Consider the following 25854-nt stretch of genomic DNA (forward strand, 5'->3'; position numbering starts at 1 on the left):
GTTCTGTCGCTGTTCATTTCTCTACCCAGACGTGGAAGAAGACAATGAAGTGCAGGAGGAAGAACCTGCCTTGTGGACCCATCATCAGTGAATGAAAGAGATAGGCCTGCTGAGCACGGTGTGTCTGCTGCTCACTTTCTCAACTCTTTTCCTTTGCAGTTTACTGTTCCAAAGAGACATCAGTGACAGAAGTGGTGCGAGCAGTGTGTAGGAGCTCCCTGGCCTTGTTACCCATCTTGGCAGACAGGTGCTGTGTGTGGAGCCTGCTTGCACAGCGAGGGCTGTCCAAAGGATCTTCAGTTCCTCCTGGCTGTGACAGCCTCTCTGGTAGGAAACCACACTGCAGTTTTGTCTGCAAAGTCCTTTATTAATCCTTATCCAAATGCTTTCATTCAAAGTGCTTGCCTTCAGTGAATGGCGTTATTAAACAAAGAAAAGCTGTGTGCCTTATTTCTCTGCTGTAACTGACAAGGGTTCCAACTGGCTGTCTTTGGCCTGGTTATCAGGTTTGTCACGAGACTTCATGCTAGCTGGTTCTGCTTGCAGCTACGGATGCTAACATTTCGCACTGCCTCTCTGCTTTGGAAGTGTAGGAGAACCCCAGATTAGGGAGCTGGCCAATACCTCACCGTATCCTAGAGGCAGGAGATGAAATGAGAGGTGTACTTCTCTGGTACCTTGATTTTTTTCATACAGCTGGTAGATACTGGGGGCAATCTTTAAACTAGAAATGCTGTTGAATGCCTGCTGAAATGCAGGCCGGTGTTGTCTCGCTTGATTTTAACTCTAGACTGAAGTGTTGGCAGTGAACATCAAAACATGCTTCAGGAGACATGAGTTTAGAAGTGAATGGTCATTAAAACGGGGGCTGCGTTGGAGGAGCCTGTCTGAAGGACTATGTCAAATTTGGTGGAGGTATGGTTTAATGTGGCTGTACTGAATTACAGGGAAATGTAAATGCCTGTAATTGTACTTAAGCTACTAAACAGTTCTTTGAAATATTTACTTTTCACAATATTGCAGTATAAAAAATATTGCTTGAAAACACATGAGGTGGCAGATTAGAAACAGAAGGGAAAGTGTGGCTGTCCTTGGTTTGCTGTTAGAAGCTTTAAAAACTGCATATGTGATTTCTTCAGTCTTTAAAGTCACTTTATACGCTACATTATGTTGATTATAAATCTTGTTTCAGCTTTGATAGATCTTATGCAAGCTTGCCTGCCAGCTCTTGAGTTTTAGGTGTTGTCAGAGCTAAGCTGAATCACTGAATGCAGAGCAGAGGAACTCTCGTCTTTAGGCTGAGCAGAGAGGTTGAGCAAATTCTTCCACTGTGTTTTATCAGGTTTTTGGTGTCTGCTGGCAAGGGAGGGGGGGGGATTAAATTTTACCTATAATACAATCCTATTTGAAGGCAACCACTGCACCACGCTTGGTGGTCCCTTTTAAAGGATGTTTTTCGTCTGTAGGAAACCTGAACGCATTTATCAAAGTCATCTCCAGTATTTTATTAAATGAAGATGACTGCTGCTTGTTAACAAATTGATTTATCTAAATTGAGGGGGAGCAGGGAGAAGTGCCTGTCATTTGTTGACAAATTGATTTATCTAAATTGGTGGGTACTGGGGAGAAGTGAATCAATATTCAAAACTTATTTGTTGCCGAAGTCAGAGATCATTATCTGTACAGCTGAGAGATGTGGATGGATGAAGGCTGCCTCATACAAATGAAAGCTCATGCTGCTGTACCCTGAGGTCCTAAGCTGTCAGGTACCTGTGCCTCAAAACAATGACCTGGTGGCCAGGCAGTAATGAAACCTCAATTAGACAGAGGAACAAAGGGGCTGCGGTGGTGAAGTGTCTTTATTGAAGTCTCTAGAGGGTTAAGGTGATTAAATGCTTTCTTTATAATCAGTTGACTGCTCCAGGTTGATGGCAGTGTACTCTAGAGCCGTTGAGTTGAAAAGTAATGAAATCTGTCTTGGGGTCACAATTAAACTTGGCTCCGAGGTGGCGTCCAATAATGATTCTCTTTGGCGGATATGTTTGGCAGAGGAGTGTGGGAGTGGGGCAGGAGCACGGTTGCTTCTGGGGACGTCTGAATCACAGGGAAGCTGGGTTCCCTGTCTTCCTTCCATACTGCAGCTGTGCTGATAGAAGGTCCCAGCTACATGAGCCTGAGAAATGCGTGCTGCAAGGTGAGCTTGGAGCCTGCATGGAATAGGTCACGCAGGATGTTGTGAACCAGTCCCCCTGGTTTGGGATTCTTGCAAGATTCCTCCCAGGTAGCAGTGCTGCTGCTCAGCACTGGGGGCTTGCTGTCACACACAGCTCTTAGAGCTGGCACTGAATGTGTTAGCACAAGCTGGAAGGGATCTGGATTGGCTGATGCATAGAGCGTGGGAGAGCAGCTCGATCCCAGCCAGCTGGAAAGCTTGCCTAACCCTCAGTGACTGCAAGCTCATACTTCCAGTGGAAGCACTGGAGTAGCTGGGTGCTTAATAGCTGTCAGTGCTGTAACCTTAACTATAAATCACCGAGTAATTGATTTCAGGGTGTTAATGAAATGTAGATTTACAGAGAAGTACAATTGTGCCTAAGATGCACGGTTAATAGCACTGGTGCTGAACAAACCCTAAATTGGCTCCGTGCTTCCATTATGAAACAGGGTAGCATAAGCCCGTAAACTTCTGTAGATTGCTTTGCTCTTAATTACAAGACCAGCTTTACCAAAGTGAACAAGCTTGCATACTTAAATGAAGGTTTTGAATTTGGAAACCTGCTCAGAGCTCTGGCTGTTGTCCAGCTTTTGTTCCTTCACCTCCTGCAGGGAGTGAGTGAGACCCCAGGCTGAAGGTGAGATATTTTATCTGGTCCAAATTCTATGGGGACTCTGCACAGGAGGAGGATTGGGCCCAAGCGTGAAGTTTGGTCTGGCCAGTTTATGATTGGGTTACAGAGGGGACAGACCAGAAATTGATTCTTAGGCTGGTTGCTGGAGCAGTGAATTTGGTGAAAGTGGAGTTCAAGCAGCATTTTATAGGCCTGTTCTCAGTCACCTCGGGTCACAGAATCATTAGGGTTGGAGAGGCCTCTAGGATCATCTGGTCCAACCATCAACCCATCACCAGCATCATCCTGATAGTGTTCTGTGTGTGCCACCACATGCAGAGCTGACCTGCGAGTGGGGCTGGACCTGCACACACGCAGTGGTTGGGAACACCTCCCTGCTTCTCACTAACTACTTGAATCATCCCATCACTCCTAGCAGTTTAGAAGTGACCTGAACCGCTTCCCAGAGGAGGCAGTGACAGCAGCAGCCTTGGGAGCAGGAGTGGAAGTAATGAAGCAGTAATTAGCAATTAATGAAATGTGGTGAAACTTACAGTTTTAATAACTGCGCTGGCCTAGAGGTTTGATTCTGAAATGTAGCAGTCTCTTGGAAATATGCAACTCTGAAGCTTAATTATCATAATTTCCTTTAGACACCATCTGCTCTTGGAGCCAACTTGTGTGTTTATTCCTTCCCCTGAAGGCAGCTGAGGTTTTAAGGACTCCACTTCTGTGGCTTTTCACAGCAGAGAAGATTAGGAGAGCATGGGTGGGTTTGGGCTGAGGTGGTCTTTGTGGCTTATCAGACAGAATCTGAGAAGGCAGGGTTCTCTTACAGTAGGCAGAAAGATGTTTGGATATGGAAGGAACTGGGGAAAATCATGGTCAAAACCTCCTCTGTAGTTTGCAGAGTTCAGTCTTGTTTTCAATGGGAGTACAAGGGGGCTGTGCTGCCTGTATTCCCTTCTGAACCCACTGAGCAATGGCTGGAAGATCGTAACTATTTACAAATGCTATGATATATTGAAAGGCAGTGATTGCAAAGTCACCCCTCACCTAAGTTAGTATTGGGTAACCTGAAGTTAGTATTGGGTTGCTAACACTGTGCAAACCCAAGGGCTGGGGCTGGTAACCCCATTCTGAGGAGGAAGAACACGGTCCCATAGCAGTGGTGATGCATGTAGCAAAGCTTCTTGTGCCTCACATCTGTTGTTCTGCTCTGCTTTACCAGTCATATGCTGTTTTATGCCTTGCTGAGCACTGTAGGGGCAGCTCAGGTTAAAGCCACCTCGCTGCTCTTCTCTCTTAAGGGTGAGCCTGGAAATCGGTCGGATCGTGTAAAACAAATAGCCAAACAGCCCCTGCCTTCCCCTGACCCCTCATGTAATCACTGATGGCAGGAGTGGAGTGAAGGGTTGGTCAGTCAGGAGCAGTGGACGAGGCTGAATCCTTTCTTCCTTGTCTGCTGCAGAAATGCCCGATGGGCTTCAACAGAGCAAAACACTTTTCAAGCAGTAAAGGTGAGAAAATGGCACGTGGGAATTTTGAAAGATGCAAGTGCTGTTGTAGACGTCATCCCTTCCCACTGAAGGGCTGTGTTAAGGATTCAATTTTGTCTTGTGTAAATCAGTTTTAATTAATAGAGCAGATGTACCAACAATGCATCTGGAAATGAGATGGAGGGGAAAGAAAAGAGGCAGCTGGTGCTGGTGGATGTAAATATTTGCTTTTTGGGAAGTGAAGCTCTGCTTCTGAAACTTCAGAGACTCCATTTCAATTTCGGGAGAATGCTTCTTTGCCTGTGGAGTTATATGGAGCAGAAAAAATAGGCTGAACTGTAATGCTTTGTTTGATTCTAGCGCATGTGATGTAAGAAGCAGAAGGCTTTGGAACGGGGCCAGCCTGTGGACTCTTGGTTCCTACTAAAATATTAAGGCTCAGACCCACGTTGGTATGGCATGCAGTGATTTCAGAGGAGCTGGCTGGAACAAGAAGCCTTCCCCTGGCCTCTGCATCACAGTCTGATGGTATAACGCATGGACAAATGGAGATGTTAGCTTTGGCTCCCTGGTGCAGGGCAGGGGGCAATGGTGAGGCAATAGATGAGGCCTTGCTGGCAAGCCAAGTGGAAGAGTTGCATGTATCTGAAAGCCTCCGCTGGAGAGATATGGCAAGTATAGCTGTGGGTTCTGATCTTCATGTAACACTGAAGATTTCAGGAAAAAAGTAGGCAGTGTGTGAATTAGAACTTGGCGTGCTTTGGGGCTCTCTGCATTTCTGCTTGAGGTACTGAAGGGCTATGGCTATTCGGGATTATTTGAAGAGTTTTTGTTACTGCCTGTGACTAAAAATTTGCAAGCACAAGCCCGAAAGCAGAGAGTCTTGAAGCAAATAAAGAATGTAAGCAGACAGAACCCCCAAACAACTACAAAAACCCACAAAAAAGGGAGAGGGAAAATCAGTTTCACTAAGAAGTCTTACCTGGAAAGCAGCAGAACTGAAACGCTGGAGGAGGCAGACAAGGAGAAGGGTCGATCTAGAGCAAGTATTTCTAGTCCTGAAGTCACTTGCCCTGACTGCACTGCGTTTGCAATGCGAAACACCTCACTATCTGTCACTTCTATTTCAGAGCTCTGCTGCCAGTTGTTTGATACCATACTCTGGTTGCTGTTGTTCTGTTTTCCATCGTTAGCTGACCTTGGGGAGAAGCAGGCATCCTAAAGGTGAGGGTGAGAATGTAATGGCTTGGAAGAGGCAGCAGGACCACTTGCAGGGAGAGATTTGTCAGGTCCTCAGCACTGCAGGTGAAGCAGCTGAGACCTTTCAGAATTATGATCTCTTCCAGGATGGCTCACGCAGTTTCCAGGATGCTATGAAGCCTAATTTTACATTACAAAGGGGTCTTGAACTCTAAACCTCAGGCAAGTAAGTAATTTCTTGCTATCAGAAAAAGTCACAGTCTCTGTTATTGTTTGTCATCACCAGATGTTGAATTGGCAGCAGCCAACCAGCAGCCTTCCTTCTGACTGCATCCTCCAGGTCACGTGTGCTATCCCTGTGTGTTCAGGCTGTGTGCATTTATGCACTTTCTGTACCCGTTCCTCTTTATCCCAGTAACTGATCTGGAAAAACTGAATTGCTAACAGTCGATGTTTTCAAGATTACATCCTCAGCAGGTAATGGGATATGCCTGAAACAGTAGCTTGATCATATCGGGGAATTTTTGCAGAGCCACATCTTGATGTTCAGAAGTCAGAACGTTTCAACAGCAGTGAGGTAGGAAAGCATGAAGAGATTGTGAAGCTGTCAGCTACAGTCCTGTACCCACTGAGTGTGCACGTACTCAAATGCAGCACTGTACTGCCCCGAACTGCAGAAGTGACTGTGAAGAAAAGCAATTAAAGGCTGTCATTCTCTGAGGATTTCTGAAAACTAAATGAAAGTAGTGTTGTTCCTGACTTCTTACTCTCTCAGGTCCCACTGTAGCCAGGCTCGCTCTGTATCCTTAGGGTGTTCCTTTCTATTCCTGCTGTGTAAAGTTGGTCTGCTTGATGTTTGTGCTCCTTAATAAGATTATGGCAAAAACTAGGTGTCTGCATCCAAGATCACAAGGCTGTGCCTGAAGAAAGGAGCTCATGGCTTTCTTTTTAATGCAGTCTGGAGCCTTTCTATTTAGCTTCAATGCACAGGTGCCTAACCTAGCCAGATAAGCACTCCTGGCCAGAAAACCTTGCTAATTGTTACTCCTCTTGAACACGATGGCATGGTGTGGCAGGTGAGTTCTGTGGTTGCACATTGCTCTTGGGCTGGTACGTGTTAAATGGTGGGCACCCCATCTTCAAACCTAACAAAGAACAAATCTTTTATGAAGGGCTCAGCACTCAGCAGTGACACTGAGCCCTTTGGAGAGGGGCCTGGTGTGCCTTCAAGTTTCATTCTTTCCAATGACAATAAATTGTCCAGGGTTTGCTCTGTACTTCAGCTGACTGTAAAGCAGCAGGCAAACCTGTTGTGTGATGCTTAAATGCCTGGGCAGCCTGCCCTGCTTTGTAGGGGAACTGGGAACCTTTGGAGGCGGTTCGGTGACAACTGTGGTGCTGTAAGGCAATGAGAGGAAGCAGTTGGTTGAATTCTGCCATCAGACACTGCAGGCCTTTGTTTGACAAAGGGGCTTGCAAGAACGCAGGGCAGAGGGCAAGAAAAACTGTCCTAGGTGGACTGTTGGGGAAGAGTGATGTTTTGTCAAGGACTCAACTAGCCAGCTTCCTGCTGAGCTGTAAGATGCAGGTCTCAAAGCTGGCTCAATTTAGATGGAGCTCTGCATCAGAGCTGCACTTCAAAACCTGATGGAGAATGTCCCTGCGGGGGGGGACTGTAATTGCCATGTATTGTGACCATAATGATGTGGGGGAAAGAATAGGGGCAGCTGTAGGGAATAAATGGGATGGTGTGTCTGATGACTCCCAGATCTCATTTTTCCTGGGTGTTAGATCTGCCCTGGAGAGCAGGAGGAGGGAACCTGGGTCTCCTCAGCTGTGCACACCCTCATTTCAGCCTCGCTCAGCATTTGTTAGAAAGCAGGATGGAGAAGGGAGACCTGGGCCAAGCTCCTAGCTAGCAGAGCATGGTTTCTGCTCTGGTTTTGTAGAGGTAGAAGGTTGGGTTGGCTGAGCTTTGGGTTTAACTTCCTCTGTGGCTCTCTGGGCTGCACTCTCCAGCTGCCCATCACTGACACTCATGTTTTCATGTCTGCTCAAACAGTTGGGTTAAAGAAGGCCTTGGTTATTATCTTTCCTTTTTTTTCCCCCCCTTCTTGGAGAAGTGTCTCATTTACTTCTTGCAGCTGTCCTGACTCCCACTATCATTACAGCGAAGCAATGTGGCAATTACAGGGCTGGCCACCCCCAGGAGGAGGGTGTGCTCCACTGCCTTTTAAAGAGCGTGCAGCACTGCACTTTGTGCTCATCTCCAGAGCTTTTCTCTTCTCCTAAAGTGGGTTTTAATGCTCTGCCATTCCAAGCACCTGTGCAGACAAGAAATGCCTGGATAGTGGATTGGTTTCAAGAAACTTCAGTTCTTTCAATCTGCTTTGGATGGTACGTTGCCCCACGTGCTCTGCCTTCCCTCTTCTTTCCCCTCAAAGGATGCTTTCTGAACTGAGCATATCAGAGGTGGTGTAAAAGCATCGATTGCTTTGGCGCTGAAGTGCTGAACAGCTGATGTTTTGTGTTTTCTTGGAGATTTGACCCTGTGTGGGGCTGCCTCTTCAGAAGGGATGGTGGCAATGGGGTCTGAGTGCTGTCAGCCCTTGGCCATGTCCTGCGTTTGTCAGGCTGTGCCACAACTGGCTTTCCTCCCCCCTGCCAGGCTCCAGAGCTGGGTTGCTGCAGGACATCCAGCGGGTCAGACTGCAGGGCCTGAGCTAAGGAGGAAGGAAGGGTTTGTGGTCCAGCTCTGATCCTGCTGAAGCCACTTACATTGCCAGTTCAAAACCCAACCAGGTTGGGTTTTGAACTGGCAATGTAAGTGGCTTCAGCTGAATCAGACCTGCAGGCTTTCACTGCAGAGAACAGGGTGTTTACAAGCTAATGCCTCATCCTATGGGCAACCTCAGAGCTGCTTCTTTGGTAACTCACGGGAAGTATTCTGTTTTGGGTTTTGTGTAAGGTGGTGTAAAGCAACCCCATGCAGCTGGAGGCCAGAAGGAAGGGTGTTGGGGGGCTTTGAAGGTCTCTGCTCTGGTGACAGCTGTCTTGCTGCTGTAGCAGCAGGTTCCATCTCTGTATTTTGTTTCAGAACACTTTAACAAAAACGTTCCTTGTATTTCCTTTCCTCTGAGGTGAGAGAATTCCTGGAAATATCAGGTCCTGGTGGAGCTGAGGAGCATTTCGTCAGCCTTTTTCCCTGAACTGGGTTGAGTGCAGCTCGGAGAACACTTGGTCCTGAGGGCACTGACGGTGAGTCTGGGAGGAAGCCTGGCACTGGGGCTGGGCTGCAGCACAGATGCTGGAGGGAGATGCTGGTTGTTGGGATGGGCTGACCCCCCCCATGCTTCCCCCCGTGGTTCTGTGCTCTGCCTACCAACTAACAAGCTGTTCTCTGTTGGCAGAGCTGAGGACCCATCCGCCCGTGTTCTCAGATGAACCCATAGGAGCCCCTTGCTACAGGCTGCAGTGAGCTCCGCTGTATTTTGACAGCGTTTGACATTTCCCAGACAATTATTAAATCTGCCAATTGATGATATTTAACGCTCTCCTTCCAGCAGCGGTGCCTGTAAACCTTGGTTTGCCCTTCAAAGAACTGTTAGCTGAAGCTTCTGCATTTTGTCACTTGCCAAATGCCACCAGTGAAGCTCTGCTTTCATTGCTCTGGGCATTTACACGTTGCCTTTAATTAGGACATGTGCTTTTCTGGCCAGGGGCTGATTGGCAGCTCTGTACTGACAAAGTCCAGGAGAAAAATAGATGGTGTACTGTATTATTTGTTATACCTGAAGGAATGGTTTTTTTTTTTTTAGCCCAACTGCCTTTGTACACATCCTTTGGGAGGGGGGATGCAAGGTGTCTGAATCCAGCTTCCTTCATGAGTTTTTAAAGCATGAACTCTTAAAGGTTAAAATACCTCTGGCAATACGGATCGATACATGGGGATTTAAGAGTGCCCTAAATTAAGCAGACAAATGAGTTAAACTGCATTTAGCTAATTCCCTGGCTGTGAATAACCCAGCCAATCCTGAGCCTCAGCTGGAGGCATCTGAGGCTGTCTGGTATTTATAGCAGAGATCTCAGACTTCCTTGGATGTGGTTGGTCTGCGTGTTGTGGCTGTACTGACCAGAAGGTAGGAGGCACTTTTAAGTGGCCTCTTTTAGTGCAGATCTGAGACTTTTGCTTTTGTCCTAGACTTCAGACAGTGGCTTTCACAGGGGTCCCATCTCGGGTCTGCTTTTTCTCCTTAGGGCACAGCTTTGTTTTGCCAAGGCTCTGTGAATTAGGACAACCTCTACTGTAGATCTGTAGATGTATCCCTCTAGGAAGCTGTATTCTATGAGGATACAGGGCAGCCTTAAAAATAGTTCAGCCTCCCATTAATTACTCAGTAGGAAAGCAGCTGTGTGAATAGCTGAGCAGCAGCTCTGGTTGGGTGTTGGCCCTGCAATGAGTGCCTGTTGCTTAATCTCAGGGGCTGCTGTAGGCAATCTCCCTGTAAGCAGGAATCTTCTGAGTGGCTGAGAGCTACAGGTTCCTAATCAGAGGAAAGGCTGTCCCAGCCAAATCAGAGCTGGACTCCTGATTGCATCCTGATAGGGAAGATTACTCATCCAGTGGAAAAGAGCTACTGTTTTATTGAGGGCTTTAGTATATGTTAGGTGAACATTTCTAGGCGCTCAGCAGTGCTTCAGTTCTGCTTTTTGGAGCCCATGAGCTGGGTTTGCCTGACTCTGAGGAACGTTACCTGCTTTTCTAATGAGGCTGAACAAGGCCAAGTTCAATATAATCCCAGGTATGTATACAGACTGATAGAGGAGCTCACTGAGAACAGCCCTGTGGAGAAGTACTTGGGGTCCTGGTGGGTCAGAAGCTGGACGTGAGCCAGCAGTGTGTGCTCACAGCCTGGAAAGCCAGTAGCATCGTGGACTACAATCAGCAGAGGGGTGGTACTGGGCAGGGAGCAGACTGTCCCCTCTCACTGCCCTCATGAGGCCCCATTTGGAGTACTGTGTCCAAGCCTGGGACCTCCAGTGCAGGAGTGACGTGGAGCTTGTTGGAGCAGGTCCAGAGAAGGCAATGCGTATGCTTATAGGGCTGGAGCACCTCTCCTATGAAGAAAGGCTGAGGGGTTGGGCTTGTTTAGCTTGGAGAAGAGAAGGCTCTGGGGAGACCTTACTGCTGCCTTTCTGTACGTGAGGGGAGCTTACAAGCAGGAGGGAGACTGACTTTTTACACGCACTAATAGTGACAGGACAAGAGAGAATGGCTTTAAATCAACAGAGATTTAGGTTAGATACCAGGAAGAAATCTTTTACTTAAGGGCAGCGAGACCCTGGAAGAGCTGCCCAGAGCTGTGTGTGCCTCATCCCTGGAGGTGCCCACGGCTGTGGATGAGGCCCTGGGCAGCCTGAGCTGGTGGGGGCCATCCAGCCCATGGCAGGGGTTTGGAACTGGATGATCTCTAAGGTCCCCTCCAATCTAAGCTGTTCTGTGGTATGATTCTGTGATTTCTACCTTCTCTTCCCTTGTTTGGTTTGGGTACTTCAGGAAGCCCTTGCCTTCTTTCAGCCCATTTACTTCCTGCTCCATCAAGTTGTCTAGGATACTGGCATCTGTTGTTTCTTGACTGAGCACCTCTGATTTGTATCAGTAGCTGCCCTTTTGGATGCCCACCTCTGACTTGTTCTGTTTGTTTCCTTATCTGTCAGCTGAACACAATGGGGACGGAAAGAAGTCAGTGCTACAGACAACCCCCTCCTACCACTGCAAGGAGCAACGGGTGGTTTTGTGATGGTGTATTTTGAGAGACCAGAACTTGAAGTCCTACAACACAGCCAAGTGACTTGGACTGGGATTTGCCCCTTATGTTCCTGCTCCAAGGATCACCTTTATTTTTCTTGGTAAAGAGAACAAGCGCAAAGATGTACCTCAATGTAGAAAAGCAAAAATAACTCTTCCTCTAGAGTTTGTAACAAGAGGCAGTTAAGCTTGAATCACCAACATGCTGAACCTTCTTCTCACTGGGACACACTTTGTGGTTGCAGCCACCTCCTTCAGGGCAAGGGGAAAGGTTTGCCATGACAGTACATTGGATTAACTAACCCATACCATGCCCGCTGCTGCTAATTCAAGTTCTTGCTCTTCCTCTAAGCAGTGGCACTTGCTGTTCTTTTACCAACTGTAGGTTGTTCTTAGCTATCAGAGCCTTGGTTGTTCTTTCATCCCAGCACCCAGCTTCTTTATCAGGTATATAACTGGTGCCTTCTGTGCCTATCATTCTCTGGCATGATCTCTGTGCAGAGTGCTGTGCTGTCGATCCAGCTGTGCTCCCTGAGGACAGACCTTAGTGCTACTGGATTGCAAGGCTGTGAAGAAGAGGTACATATTCTATTCCATTGTAGGGCCAACGTAGGTCAGCAGAGGAGGAACAATGAGAAAAATCCACTTGGACCATCCAGCTTTAGTCTGACTCGTGCCAGAGCTGCCCTGCGTGCTGTGGGCTCAGATATTCACCTCCTAGCTGCAGGGCAGGCTGTAGGTTCTCAAGCAGCTCCAGACTACGCAAGGGTAGGGACAAAGATGGTGCAGTACCCAGGGCTGGTGCTGCTGCCTCAGGTTTCAGCTCGTGTCTGTGCTGTACCTGGAGTGAGACTCAGCCTCTGTGCCTACCCCAGCTTCCAAAAAGGCTCCTTTCCTCTTTCCATGGGATTATTGGTTCATTGCTCACACATGAGGTGGATGATCTCAATGCCTTTCAGCTAAATGTGGGCTTCCCTCTTCGGTACGGAGCAGCTGGCAATTTTGTCTTGGCTGATAGTTCAACAGATGGCTGCTTAAAAGCAGAAAGCAATCAAAGCAGGAGACTTTCTTCTCTTCAAGGGCTGTGCTGAGATCAGCTTCCAGAACAATGCAGGATGTTTCAGCCATGGCACGGGGTCCAAAAGGACAAGTGAGTGCATCTGGAAATTTTAGAGGCAGACAGAGGCTTATGTGACCTGAAAATTAGGGAATTTCCATCCTGGAAGATATTTAATGTTGTATGCAATCATGTTTAACTTTGAAATTGGACCTCTTTTTGGTAGGGGATGGGTTGATCATTGGACTTAGAGGTCTTTTCCAACCTTAATGGTTCTCTTGAAGAGCAGCTGTTTCAGGCTCGCCTGGATTATCACCATAACAAGTGGGGTTTCTTTTGGGGAAACATCCCCAGGAGAGACTGCATTTGCTATCTGACCCTTGTTTGTGTTTTGTGCCAGCTGTTTGTGCCAGAAGCCTTGAAATTGTGCCGTGGGCTCAAAGGGACAGTTAAATCAAGGAGGATGAGCACAGGATTAGTTCCCAGGGCGACAGGATGTGTGCAAGGATGTGTTATGTTCTCTCAGCTTTTTTCAGAAAACAAACGAGCTTTGTTGTGAGCCAAGAATAGCAGCATGAGCGATGGATGCTTCTGGAAGGTGATGTGCCTACGGAGCTCACTGCAAATGCTGCCAGTTTGTCTCCTGCCCTGCAAACGCTGCTCGTTTTGAAGGAGCAGTACTGCTGTCCTGGAGGAATCCTCAGCACTGAGTGCCTTTCAGCTGTGCTGGTGAGATAAAAAGGGGGCAGCCCCAAGTGCAGGGACTGTGGCTTGTAGGGAAGGGAAGCACAGTGTGGAAGGGCTGCTCTCTCCTGAGTTCAGGGCAGGGGTGGACAGTGTGTCCATTGAGGCAGAAAAGCTTCCTGTGCAGCAGAGAGGAGCGAAGCTCAGCCCAGGGACCACAGCCGCCATCCTAGATTGTGATGTCCTGTCTGAAAGGAGGCTTGTTATCTAATCCTTCTGTCTGGGAGGGAGGGCTTGCAAGCTACTGGAGGAGGGAGCTAAGCTCTGCACACAGCTGGAGCCTTCCAGAGTCAGCCTGCAGAGCTGTCACTGCTTCTGCTGTGGAGAGGTGTTGCTTGCAGGCTGGCTCCTTGACCAGTCTCATCACTGGCCAGATCTCCTTAAGGAGATTCATCAGCTCCCCTTGCAGCCCAGCTATCCCTGTGAAGGTTTTGTGTAACTAACTTGGTTAATTCCAGATGTGTCTTTAATGAGATATTGTTAGTTAAAGAAGACCTGGTGTGACTAGCCAGGAAAAAAAATATCGTCTCCAAGCAGATTAAGAAACTGCCTTCCATAGGAAAATCAAGCTTAAACCATCTTTCTGTGAACAGCCCAGCAATGTAAACCTGGCTGGGAGAAATTAGCATCCAGATCCTAATTAAAGGGGCAACAGCAGCTGGGGATGGTTAGAAGAAGGCAGCTGCCTTGAGGCTGTGCTGAAGGGAAGCTGTAGACCTGTGTTGCTTTAAGTTCATCAGTGAATACCCCTAGAAGGTCTTGGAGCTTGGGTGTAGTTTTAATTTGCCCTGTTGTGTTTTTCTTTTAGAGGTGGTGCTGAGGGCTGAAGACACCAGTTGGATGCTCAGTGCCCTTCCTTTGCCCTTTCCTTCAGGGCTTTGGGCTGAGTGACCAAGGCAGGAGGCAAGCAGCTGAGCATCTCACCCCCCACATCATACCCCAAACCTGGAGTATGACTCCATGTGCCCCTGTGGGGCAGGAACCTGCTTGTAGGCAGCTGCCAGAGGAAAGCTGATTCCTGGTAAGCTTGGATCTTAATTTTCATGCACAATACAATTGGCATCTCAGCTCTATTCAGGACTGCAGCAAGCATATGTTTCAATACATTGACAGAGTCAGTGTGCTCTAAGAATATGGGCAAGATAAGGTGTTTAGGTAATACCTATTGTTCCCATCCAGTTTGTCTGGTGAAAGGCAGCATTTTCTATGAAGAAAGCTTATTCCACGTGTTGCCAAAGCACTGAGATGGTCAGGCATTACAAGAGGAGAAGGGAAATAGGCTCTGTAGCACTCACACACGGTGAACGTGAGCTGTTTGCTAGCCCCTGTGACTTTGCCTTTTCTCTAATAACTATTTCTGGGCTTGCCTCCCAAGGAAATCGAGTCCCTGTGAGATCAGTCAGGTCGCCTGGTCCCTGGCACAGCCATAATTAGATCAGTGCAAGTTTCTGACATTTGCTGTCATCCTTGGTCCATCTTACATGCTGCGCTGCCTTCGGCATGGGAGAGAGATTTGTCTTGTAAGAGGGAAAGGTTTTACACTGAGTATGGAAATGGGTGCTTTTCCTGCTGTGGGAGTTAGGAATGAAGACCCCCCCAGGTGAGAAGCTGCTTATTTAGGGATATTTAGTGCTGATGTGGTAGAGCCTGCTAACAGGTTCCCTTTCGGCTTTATCTTAGGTGAGTGATGTTCTTACATGTAACTCAAGGTGCCCGGAAAGGCCAGATTTGCAAGCTGTGCAGCCAGGGATGAAGCAGATGCCTGGAGAAGGAGGGTGGTAGATACCTGCCTTGTTTTGTGCTCTGGAATATTTGACAGGAAGCTGGGTCTGTGGAGGCTTACTGGAGCTCTCCAGTACCCGAACTGCAGGCTGTGGGCCTGGACTGCAGGCTTTCTAAAGGCCCTGCTGGAGTTCTCTGCTTGCACAGTGGGACTTTGCTCCCGGGTTTGCTGATGGCTTGGAGGCAGGGGAATGGTGGAAGGGCTTCAGGCATTGCAGCTGTTTCAGCTGACCTGCTATTTCTTGTTTGCAGGGGCAGAGGCATTCTTGGATGTGCACAGTCCCCGTGCATCTTTTTCAGATTAGAGATGAATTTCTTCCTGACGAGAGGAGCTCTTATTTACCACGGCTTCCTCTGCTCATTCTGCTTATTGCCCACCTGAAATCCTCCTTGTCTCCTGTGCTAGCCTCGTTGTCCTTCCAAGAGCAGGCAGTCACACTCCCACTGCAGCAGGAAGAGGGATAGGGTCAGTGGCTGATAGCTGACAGCTCCTTTTTATGTTCCCATCTGTTCCCTCTTTTCCCTTCTAGTGAGATCAGGTGCTGGAGTGCACTGGGAAGACTTTTCAGTGTGAGAGGAAGTCACAAATGAGGTACTTAGGTCCTTGCTTTCATCTTTGCTGGTGAGAGGCTGCTCAAATCAAACCTGCATCCTCTTGAGCTGCTCCTAGAACAGATCCAGTAAAAAGAAGGCAAAACTGTGTAGTGAGGCTGGCAGCCCTGGATCAGGTAAGTTTGTGCTGCAGTGCTGAGACTTGCAGGGATGCAAATCTGGCTGTTCTGAGGCTGTTTTAAAATGTTATCACTACTGTTTTTCTTACGTGGCTACTGTCTGGTCTTCTAAAATCTCAGAGAATTTAAGTGGTGTTATTCTCCACTCCTTAGGGTGTTGGTGCTTCCCACGTGGACCTGTCAGCCTTTCTTTTGTGTCCCAAGAGGCTCCAGTTCTGCTTTGTTTTGAGGAGCTTTTCCCTCTGCTTTTGGGGGCACGTGTTTATGACAGCGCTGGTTTTCCATGGATGGGAGTGTTTCTATCAAGGAGAAACTGGAGCAGCTGTTCAGGGCTGTCTTCATTTTGGGCTGCTTGATTTCGTGGCTGTTTTGGGGGTAATGTCAAGGATGGGAAGAGGTTTGGAGGAAAACTTTCTCGGTCAGTATCTGAAGAATGAGAAGTTGCCCCTCCGTTCCCACTGCCAAAATGTACCCTCACAGCATAAGGCAAGGGCTCTTTTTAGGGATGCCCTGCTCAAGAATTAGTAAGAACTGGTTCAGATCCAGCCCAGAACAGCCTCCCTGTAGCTGCTCATTAACAAAGCTCCCCGTTCATTTGGCAGAAGGCTGGCAGCTCTCATGGTCAACGTGGTACTTGCAGGCTGCCCCAGCATCTCTCAGCACTGAGCTGTGCTGCAGGGGGCTGCACCAGCTGGCCTGACAGCAGCAAGGAAACCAGCTCTTCCCTTCAGTGCTTCACAAGTGATAAGTAAAACAAGCTACTCCCTTCACAGCATTGCTTCTGGTGCTTTGTAGCTGCTGTAATTGCTGTAATGGTGCCAGGTGCTCTTAAGGGCTCAGGATGGGTTTGTCCTTTCCATGTGTCCCGCTTACAACTGTTGTTGTTCTGTGATTTGAAGCAAGAAAAAAAACAAAACAGATGTTGGTGTTTTTGAAGTGCTTTGCAGTAGTGAGAGGTACGAGTCCTGGTGCTGAGAGGTGACAGACTTGCTGCAGAGCCAAGGAGACCTTTTCCATGGGCTTGGGATAAATCCTACCACAAATAGGGCTGCCAAGTGATGCTGGAAACTGCAAGTGCTGAGCAAGCTGGTGTAGACCAGGTTAGGCAAGAGAGGGCTTCTTCCTTTGCCTGGTGAAGCTGGATGAAGGGGTGCTTGTGGCATCCAGTGTCGTCCTTGGAGCTGACAGTGGGAGCATCCTAATGGGGTATGGGCGCCCAGCTATTACCATGGAGAGGATGCCAAGTAGTACTCAGGTTTCTGGTGGCCAGTTTCCTCATGGAGTTACTGCCTGCATCTCTTCGTGCCCAATCCTTGTTTAAGGAATGTTGCTGCTTGAAGCATCTCCTCCAGCTGTGAGGAGAGGGTCTGGGGACAGGACTCATGTCCTCTTCCCATCCCCCTGCCTGGTACCACTGTTTCTACCCTCCAGCAGAGCAATGCAGGAGAGGTGCTCTGTGTGTAGGCTGCTGTACCTCAGGTCAGGGAGAAGACCCGGTGCTCCCCAACCCGTGGTGCCAGTTGGCACAAGATGGTGTGAGGAACCTCCTGGTAAGGCCCTGCCAGCTGCTGGGAAGAGCCACACGTGAGGGAGGTGAGGCTCTCCGCTGCTCTGCCTCGATGGCCAGAAAAGACCCCTAACACACCAGAAACTCCCCTCGAACTGTGAATAACATCTTGAATTGTGTATGTATGTATATATATTTTCTTGTGCCTTTACCCACTGAGACAGCTGGCTGGATGAAGTGCTGTGTATGAAAGAAAACCTTAGAGGGCATTGCACTTGCGGGGGCCGTGGTCTTTGCTTTGTTTTGAAGAGCTGTGGGGAGAAAACAATTTACTCTTTTCAAATGTGATGGCTGCACAGGCAATGTCAGGGTCTCCAAAGCATATGTGTTTGAAATACTGTCTTGACTTTAGCAGAGAAGAGAGCGCAGGGTTTGGAAACGAGATGGAAAATAAGCGAGAAGGGAGGAAAGGGTTGATTGCCATAGTGGGAATCAGAAGGGAGAAAAGCAAACCCAGGGCTGCGTGCTGAGGTATGTACTACCAAAGAAATCAATGCTTTCTCCTGCAATGTAGGATTGCGTTGCTCAGAGGAAAGCAGGGGGGGAAATGTGGCTGAAAGGAGCCAAGTTAATTTCCCTTCTTTCTCCGAGGGGGGGAAAATATGAATCCTGCTTGAACTGAAAAGGATTATTTGTGACTTCATGAAGTTGCAGTTGGGTAAGTAATCTCAGGGCAGTTATTATTCAGTAGGGAACGTTCTGATGGCAAGGAACACTGCAGATGCTGTGGGTTTAGTGTGGTTAGTGCAGGAATGATGCCAGGAAAGGTGTGGTGGTTCTGAGATGCCTGATGCAAACCTACCTGGAGACCCTGCTTTTGGTGTTTGCAGTACCAGCGTCATCAGGCCTTTCTAATTAGACCAACTAATCAAGCAGTGAGGAGAAAGGGTAGCAGACCTTAGTGGAAAGTCCTGCTGCTTCAAGTCAGAAACACGGGCAGCCAAATGGGAGGTGAGCGTGGATCAGGAATGATTCTCTGGGTTGATCTTAATGATAACAGTTGGGTACTGTGGCAACAAACAGTTTTGAGCTCATGGAACAGAGGGGTTTAATGAGAGCAGGGAGGGTTGGTGGTCTCTTGAGAGCAGAGAGATGGGATGATGGTTCCTGGCAGTGAAAAGGGAGCAAGGAGGGTGTGCATAGCCAGTGCTTCTCCCTTGTCCCTGGCCTGCACTTACCACTGTGACATTTGTCCCCACTGCAGGTGGGTTCCACCCGGATCGTTGCAGCCTCAGTGCACCACCTGAGCTCTGCCATGAACTAACTTTGATTGCAGGGGGAGGGTTCATATCTCATGTGAGATCTTGGACCTGAAACTCGTTTGAGGAACTGCTTCACTACCTTGAGCACTGAACTTAGGGGGTTGGGCTCAGCTCCTCTCCTAGCTTGCTGTGCTCTCCTAAACAGCTCTTTCTCTGCTTTCACATCTGTATCTGGGCAGCACGCTCTGAGGGGATGCTCTTAATTAAGACTTCTTCAGCTCCAAGCATGGTGGAGCCTGGGGCTCGGGTCAGAGAGCAGTGTCTGCAGTCCTTTGCATCCTACAGAGTGTCTTAAACCCGTGTGTGTTTGTGCAAAGTGTGGCTTTAATTTCAGGTTCATTGCAGGGTTGCCTGCTGTCTGCAGAACCACGGCTGTGGTGAAGAAGCTACAGGAGGAGCTGGCTGTGGCCTCCCTTTGCTCCACTGCCAGCATTGAGGGGCAATCTGACTGATGGTGTGCACGTACAGCGGCACTTCCCTGCTGTCCACTGGGCTGTCTGTTAGGGATGCAGTGTATTCATTTCCTTCCAAGTCCCTGCTAGCTAGGAAAAGTAATAATCTGCAGTGTTTACCTTCTCTGTCCTCAGAAATTAAGCAGCTTTGGCAGAACACATGTGTTTTGCAAAACACTGGAGCCCCCCGGGGGTTTTGTGTGCAAAAGCTGAGAGAGTCAAATAAAGCAGTGTTTTGCACAGGGAGCACGCACTCCTTCTGCTCCATCACCACGCTCTCTGCAGCAGTCTTTCTGCATCAGCTGTCCCCTGCTTCCTGCAGGGGCTTGGGGTGCTGAAGGGGTGCAAAGGGAGTTGACCCCTCTGTGGGTTTTGCAGGGGTTACCCAGGACAGAGAGGGCAGCTGAATGGCTGAGTTGTGGCTTTGGAATCGAGGTCATTACATAGAAAAACTCTTAGGATGTGTTATTTTTCCCCATCCAGCTTGTTTGAGCTTCCCTATCCGAGGCTTCTCCTGTACTGTTAACTCTGCTTTACTTCACAGATAACTCATCTAGGAAGGAAAAACAACTGCTTCAACTTTGTGCCACATCTTGACAAGCCTTAATCTAATATGGGAAAAAAAGAGAAGTGAAATAACCAGACTATCATAGAATGGCTTGAGTTGGAAGAGACCCTTGAAGGCCATCTGTTCCCTCTTCCTGCACTGAGAAGAGACAACCAAAGCTCCATCAGTGCTCGGAGCCCTGTCCAGCCTGACCTTGGCTGTCTGCAGGGATGGGACACCACCACCTCTCTGGGCAGCTGTGATATCCTTAGCACAGTGTCCATATGGCTGATAGTAAGGAAACTGACCCTCACCTGCTGCCCTGAGACCGGGGGGGAAGCAGTGGCTGGGAAAAGCTGCAGATCACATCTTCCTCTGTTTCCCTGACCTCGGAACCCTGCTGTTCACTGTCTGTTAATGCCTTGCTCATCCCTGTAGCAGTATGAAGAACATAAGGGAAAGGTGGATCACCCTGCAGGTAATGCAGCTCTTAGGTCAGAGCATGGTGGGACAGTGCTTGCTTGGCAGAGCAATGTGATGTACTGCATAGCAGGGGTGAGTATCGCAAGGATGTGAATCTTTTGAGGAGGCTTTACAGTGAGAATGAGACATTCCACATATGTGTGTATTAGTTATTTACTGCACATGTTTGTGCTGGTCTGTGACGAGTAGCAATCTTCAGAAATAAAACCTCTGTGCCTTTGCATGAAGGAACCCAGTGAATTCACTGCACTCCCTATGCAGCCCCTGGGCTGTGGTGCAGGAGCAGGACGCACAGGCTCCCAGGTGAGATGCATTAATGGCTGCAGTTCCAGCTATTTAAGCAGAAGCATTTTTGTCTGAGGGTGTTTGGGGAAGATGAAGCGATGACATGCTATTTTAGATAATTATTTCACACTTTTTCACACCGTGGCATTTGCCCGAGGCTCAGTCTGACGTGTGGGGGACTGATTCTTAATGAAATAAGCTCGTGCTCGCTACAAAGGACAAATTAATCTCTGGATGTCTGATATGGAAATGCTCTTATTTGCCACCTTGTGCGAGTTCAGTTTGCCACTGTGGTCTTGTCAGCCAGTGAATCAGTTCTGTTCCTTAGTTGCAGAAGCATCTATGGCTTGAAATGAGGAATTCAAGCAAAATTTGGCAAGCTCTAAGCTCACTCGAGCCCCCGTGTTTGGCCCTGCACGAGCACATGGAGCGGAGGCACTCAGGTGAAATGCATCTGTTAGAGTGGACTGCGGGGATATGGAGCTCAGAGCCACCTGGAGCTCCTCGGTGATGGCATCTGGGATCCTTTGGGCTCAGTGAAGAGTTGGCAGCTGTTAGGCTGTGCTTATGGGAGGGGGCTGTGTGGTAGCTGTGCAATATCCCCAGCTGGAAGGGACCTGCGGGGGCCACCGAGTCTGACCCCTGGCTGTGTGCAGACCACACAATTCAAACCTGTGTGCTGCCCAAAGCTGCTTGTCTTACACCTGGCCCGGGTGATAGAGCTGGGAGAAATGCCTTGCATTCTGCCACGTGTTTCCCTAACTGCAGCTCTGCCTTAGGATAAACGCAGCGATGCGTTGTGTCTGGGGGGAGGTTTCCCTGCGTGCTTGCTGTGCTCGTGGTCTGCTTTCTTTGAGCCTTTGCTATTACTTTGAGAGAATGTGCTGCTCAGCAGCTGTCTCTACTGTCTGTGCCTTTATTTTGTTATGGATAAAATAGGAAGAAAGGGGGAAGCACAGCTGGGTTGTTGAGCAGTGGGGTCGTGAGCGCTGAGCATCCCACACCCAGCCACATCCCATGGCCACCTCCTCCCTGGCAGCGTCCCCAGGGCAGTGACGTGGGCCCAGCTGGGCGGTCCCGTTGCTTTGGGAACAAGAATGGCAACAGCCCGGCAGTGCTGAGTTTGGGACTGGAGTGTGAGTGCATCCATGGGGTGAGGAGAGTGGTCCTGGGGGGCTGGGAGCACACCGCAGTGAGGTGGTGATGGCTGAGTCCCCTCCTTTGCCATAGTGGGGGGGGTTCTGGGTGAAATAGAGGGTGGTTTTCAGTGCTGGGGGGTGAGGGGGCACGGATCTCTGTGGGGCAGTTAACCCTGTGTGGCCACACAGATCAGTGCTTGGGGGGATTCCCCCATCAAGAGGTGCTTGGGAGTAATCCACGGTGGGAAGGTTGATGATGGAAAGAGCGGCAGGTGGGAATAGGTGGAGGCGACTGCAAAGCTCTGTCCTCTCCTGGTGCTGTGCATCCATAGGTGGCTTCCCAAGAGGCCGTTCCTGTGCGTGCATAGGGAAGATACAAGGCTTGGCTTCACCGTGCACCCAGGAGGGTGCAGATGACAGAATCTTTAAGGTTGGAAAAGACCATGAAGATCCCTAAGTCCAGCTGAACCCCACTGTGCCCACTGACCGTGTCCCTGGGTGCCCCATCTCTGTGGTTGTTGCATACCTCCGGGCTGTTTCCTCTGAGCAAGGCCTGGAGCCTCTGTCCCTTGTCCAAGGACAGGAATCACTGAGGGTGAATCAAGGATTTGGCCCAAAGCTCAATCCAGCCAAGGTGGGGTCGAGGTGGGGTTATTCCTCTGCCTTTAGTTATCTACTCGTCTCCAATTTGGCATCTTTGAGTTGAATTCACGCTTGCGTTCTTCCAAGGATGGAAGCAGAACGATGAGAGCTGGGTATGAATATATATGCAGCTCTGTTTCACAGGAAAGCTTTTGAAGACAGATCAGAACAGCTGAGAGGCTTGCAGGATTGGAACTTGTGGTGCCCCTCAGCAGATGCCTTCGGGGTCACTGGTCAGGGTGCGTTCTGCAGCCTGCACTGCAAACTGGAGGTGGTTTGGAAAAGGAGGCTGTATCTTCCAGGGATGCTGGCAGTTTCCTTTCTTCCTGCTTGGGCATACATGGGAGAGGCTGCTGGGAAGGGCAAACAACACTGTAAGTGCTGGAGGCAAGAGCTGCAGTTGTAAATTCTAATATATAGAGATGAAGAGCCTCCAGAAGCCCTTGGAGAGGAGTTTGGGCCACCTAACGGCCAGCTGAGGGCTGAAGTTTAGTCAAATGGGAGGCATAATACCAGCCTGCTATTAATTATCTCAGCCGTGGTAGAGCTTTTGTGATAAATTGCAGGGTGACAGCACCTAAGTGATAAAATATGGAGGGAGTGGAATGTAAAGGTGGCAGGTGAAGCTTCCTGGGTAGTGTGACTTGATTTAGAAAGCACTCAGCTGCTTAGCAGTGGGCTAGAGGAGCAAGAGATTAGTCCTGGAAGCTCTGCTTCTCCTTTCTTGGCTTTCTTGAGGTGCTGTTTATATGGTAATTATGGCTAAGCAGGCGATTTCTAGGCAAGAAATGTGATCTTGCTACTTAAGCCTGAATGGGGCAAGATGATTTAGACCAACAAAACTGTTCAATAGCATCCTGATGCGCGGTTTTAACGGATCTCCTGTCTTGCTCTTCCAGCAAAGCATAATAGAAAGGCCAATTATCCAATTACTCCAGAGAGATGCTTTGTCTTTGCAGAAGGAAGGAGAAAGAAGATTTAAGGTGTGTATACCAGAGGAGAATTCAGACACAGATGGGTCTGTGCTACTAGGAGAGCTGGGTTCCACATACTGCAGTGCGGAGTGTGCTGATGAGCAGGGAAGGGCAGTCGGCGGTGAGGGATCAGCTCCCAGCCTGCAGTCACAGCACGTACAGGCAGGAAGCTGCCTTCATCCCAACCCCTCTGTTTTTTATCTTAATGTCTGAAGAAATTTGGTATTTCTCATTTGGTTTGACTTCACGTGCTGGACGTGTGCACGCAGCCCTGCCTTCTGCCTACAGATCCACGGGGTTAGTTTGGCTGTGTGACCCCAGCCTGGGATATGAGCCAAGCACTGGTCAGAGGTTGACACCTGCTTTGATTGACCACTCATGCAGCTCGTGGCCACAAAAGCTCACCTGGAAGCAGGGAGGTGCTCTGCAGACCTTTCTTGCAAGGACTCACTGCAGCAGCTGTGAGCCCACATCGTGCAACAAACCCTTTTCCTTCCCTCTGAAGATGATCCTGGTCTTTCATAGAGAGGAAACAGGCATCCAAGCAGAAAGTTGCCTGGGTCTCCTGAGTCTGGAGCTCAGATCCTGGTTGATGCTCCATACTTTTAATGAGGGCAGTTCTTTCATTCTTTCTCTTTTCACTCTGTGGCCATTTCAGTGACTTGTTTGCCATCGCCCAAACTTTGGGAGAGAAGAACCCCATGCAAGGCAGGGCTGTGTAGCAGCTGCTGGTGCTAACTCAAGCTCTTACCCAGCAGCACTGAGGAATTCAGCTTCCCGGTGCAGCAGGATGGTTTGGGCTGGAAACAGGAGAAATAGGTGGTGAGTTCAATAGCAGGAACAAAACCAAGAGTGGGGCTGAGTCACTGAGGTCAATGACAGCTGGTGGAGCATGAAGGCTGGCTCCAGGTGTGCCGTCTGCCTGCAGTAGGCAGGAATCACATCTGTGCTGGGCAGGGGAGGCTCTAACATTGCTTTGGGAGCTGCTGGGAAGGAGCACAAGGTGCTTGTGAGTGCATCTCTAGCCAGGTGTGAGAGGGTTGATGGCTTCCACCGTGACATCTGTGGCATCTCTTAAGTTCTGCCTCCTGGGATGAAACCATAAGCATGGGTGGTGCTCCCCCTGGCCTTACAGCACATCTGCTGGTGCCTTGAGCACATGAAGCTGTCACATCTGGGGCTCCTTTGCCCTGGCTTTTGGGTTCCTGCTTTGGTTTGTGACTGGGCATCAGTTGAGAGATGTTCAGGTGTGAGTTTCAGCACTTGTTTCCAGGGCTGAGATCTCCCTGCCTCCCAAATACTGAGTGTTGGCTTTCGAGCTGAGAGCTCCTTGTTCCCTCCCAAACGGATGTGGTGATTTGGTTCACCTGGGGCTGAGCGCCTCACAAAAAAGCTGTACCAAAAACACGTGAAGCTCCCTGGAGCTGAGATCCTCCTGTAGGACAGGTGGCCTTGGCTGGTGCACCTATGGGTGCCGTTAATTGCATCAAGCTCATCAGAGATGCAATTCAGCAGCTGCAGCAGCAGAGGACAGCCCCAAGGCATGGCCAGCACTGCCGCACAGAGGTGCTCTGCCTTGTGCTTGGGGTCCTCCCTGGGTCAACAAAACAGAAGTTAAGTTCTTGCTTCGTAAGCCAGCATGGGAGCCTTGCCTTTCCTCTTAAAGAAATGATTACCATGTCTGTGGCATCTGAATTCATTTATCTGCTGTCCCAGCAATGTTAACAAATGCTACTCGAAGGGCTGCTTTCTGACACTGCCACCATCATTCACTGCCAAGTGAGATGTTTAAGAAATGGATGGGCTGTGGTGATTTGCAAGGGCTGTAATTTTCATGTGGGTGACACTGCAAACCACGCAGCCACAGCCCAAGTCGCCCCACTGGGACACTGAGAAAGGCAAAAGGCAATCTCCGCTCCAACCTGGAGCTGAAGCAATCCTGAAGCCACAAATGCTGAAGCACACATCTGTGCTTGTGATGTGAGTGAAGGTGAAACCCCAAATTCATGGCTGGGTCAGTGTGCCCTTCCTGGTATATGTTACTCCTAGGCTGCTGAATATGGTTTTGTTGCTGTTCTTCCTCATCCTTTGTAGTGTTTTCTGCTTTGGGTAGCCAGTGCAGCTCCCAGGAGGAAGGCTGGGCTATAACAGAGGGCTGTGGGTTGGGGCACCCAGGCAGCCCAACGTCCAAGCCCTGTCGGTTGCTCCCCAGGTTCCGTTGGTCTCCAAATCATCCCAACGGTTCCCTGCCCTGCTCCTGTCCCCCTGGCTCATCCACAGCCACTGGGAGCCATTTGTGCAGCAGGACTGGGTGCTGCACAGAGTGAATCCAGCCAGAGGAGCGCTAATTGCCTGTCCTAAGGTAGGGTCTGACCACAGGGTGGGGGTGAGGAGCTCTGTTGGCCGGAGGGCTGACAGCTGTGTGATGCTCAGTAGGAGTGAACTGAGCTAGGAGCACATCTGGGGGAGATGGAAGGGTGTCGGGGAGCTGTGAAGTTGCTGTGCAGCTTGTAGTGGAGGCAGAGGCTTGGCTGTGGCTTAAAAGAAGCCTTGGGGGGGAGTGAAGGCTGTGTGTCCTTGGTGACCTTCAGTTTAGCTTTTTCTGCTCTGGTATATGGGGTTCTGGGGGACACGTTAGGAACTTCCACCCAAAACCTGCTCAGAGTTCTGGGCTAATGCCCAGCTCAGGGGGTGTCTGCACTCAACCCAAAACTGAGGTGCCAGGAGCAGAGGCATCACCCATTAATAGCCCTTGGCTCCAGCAGACCTGGAGCACAGAAGGATTGCAATCCTCACGTTTCTGGCTGCTTGCAGCCCCCGCCAAACCTCAGTGGGGCCATGGCTTCTTTCATT

General features: G+C 49.3%; 1 long non-coding RNA gene across 1 annotated transcript; it reads right to left on the reverse strand.

Annotated features, from left to right (window-relative positions):
• Positions 1-21142: 21142 nt before the first annotated feature.
• On the reverse strand, positions 21143-25214 carry LOC121106581. Its single transcript, XR_005839130.2, has 2 exons — positions 23407-25214; positions 21143-22380 (listed from the first exon to the last, which is right to left on the reverse strand). It is a non-coding gene; the product is annotated as an uncharacterized LOC121106581 (long non-coding RNA).
• Between the last annotated feature and the right edge of the window lie 640 nt (positions 25215-25854).

Source organism: Gallus gallus, chromosome 11, assembly GCF_016699485.2.
Source record: "Gallus gallus isolate bGalGal1 chromosome 11, bGalGal1.mat.broiler.GRCg7b, whole genome shotgun sequence".
NCBI classification, from domain to species: domain Eukaryota; kingdom Metazoa; phylum Chordata; class Aves; order Galliformes; family Phasianidae; genus Gallus; species Gallus gallus.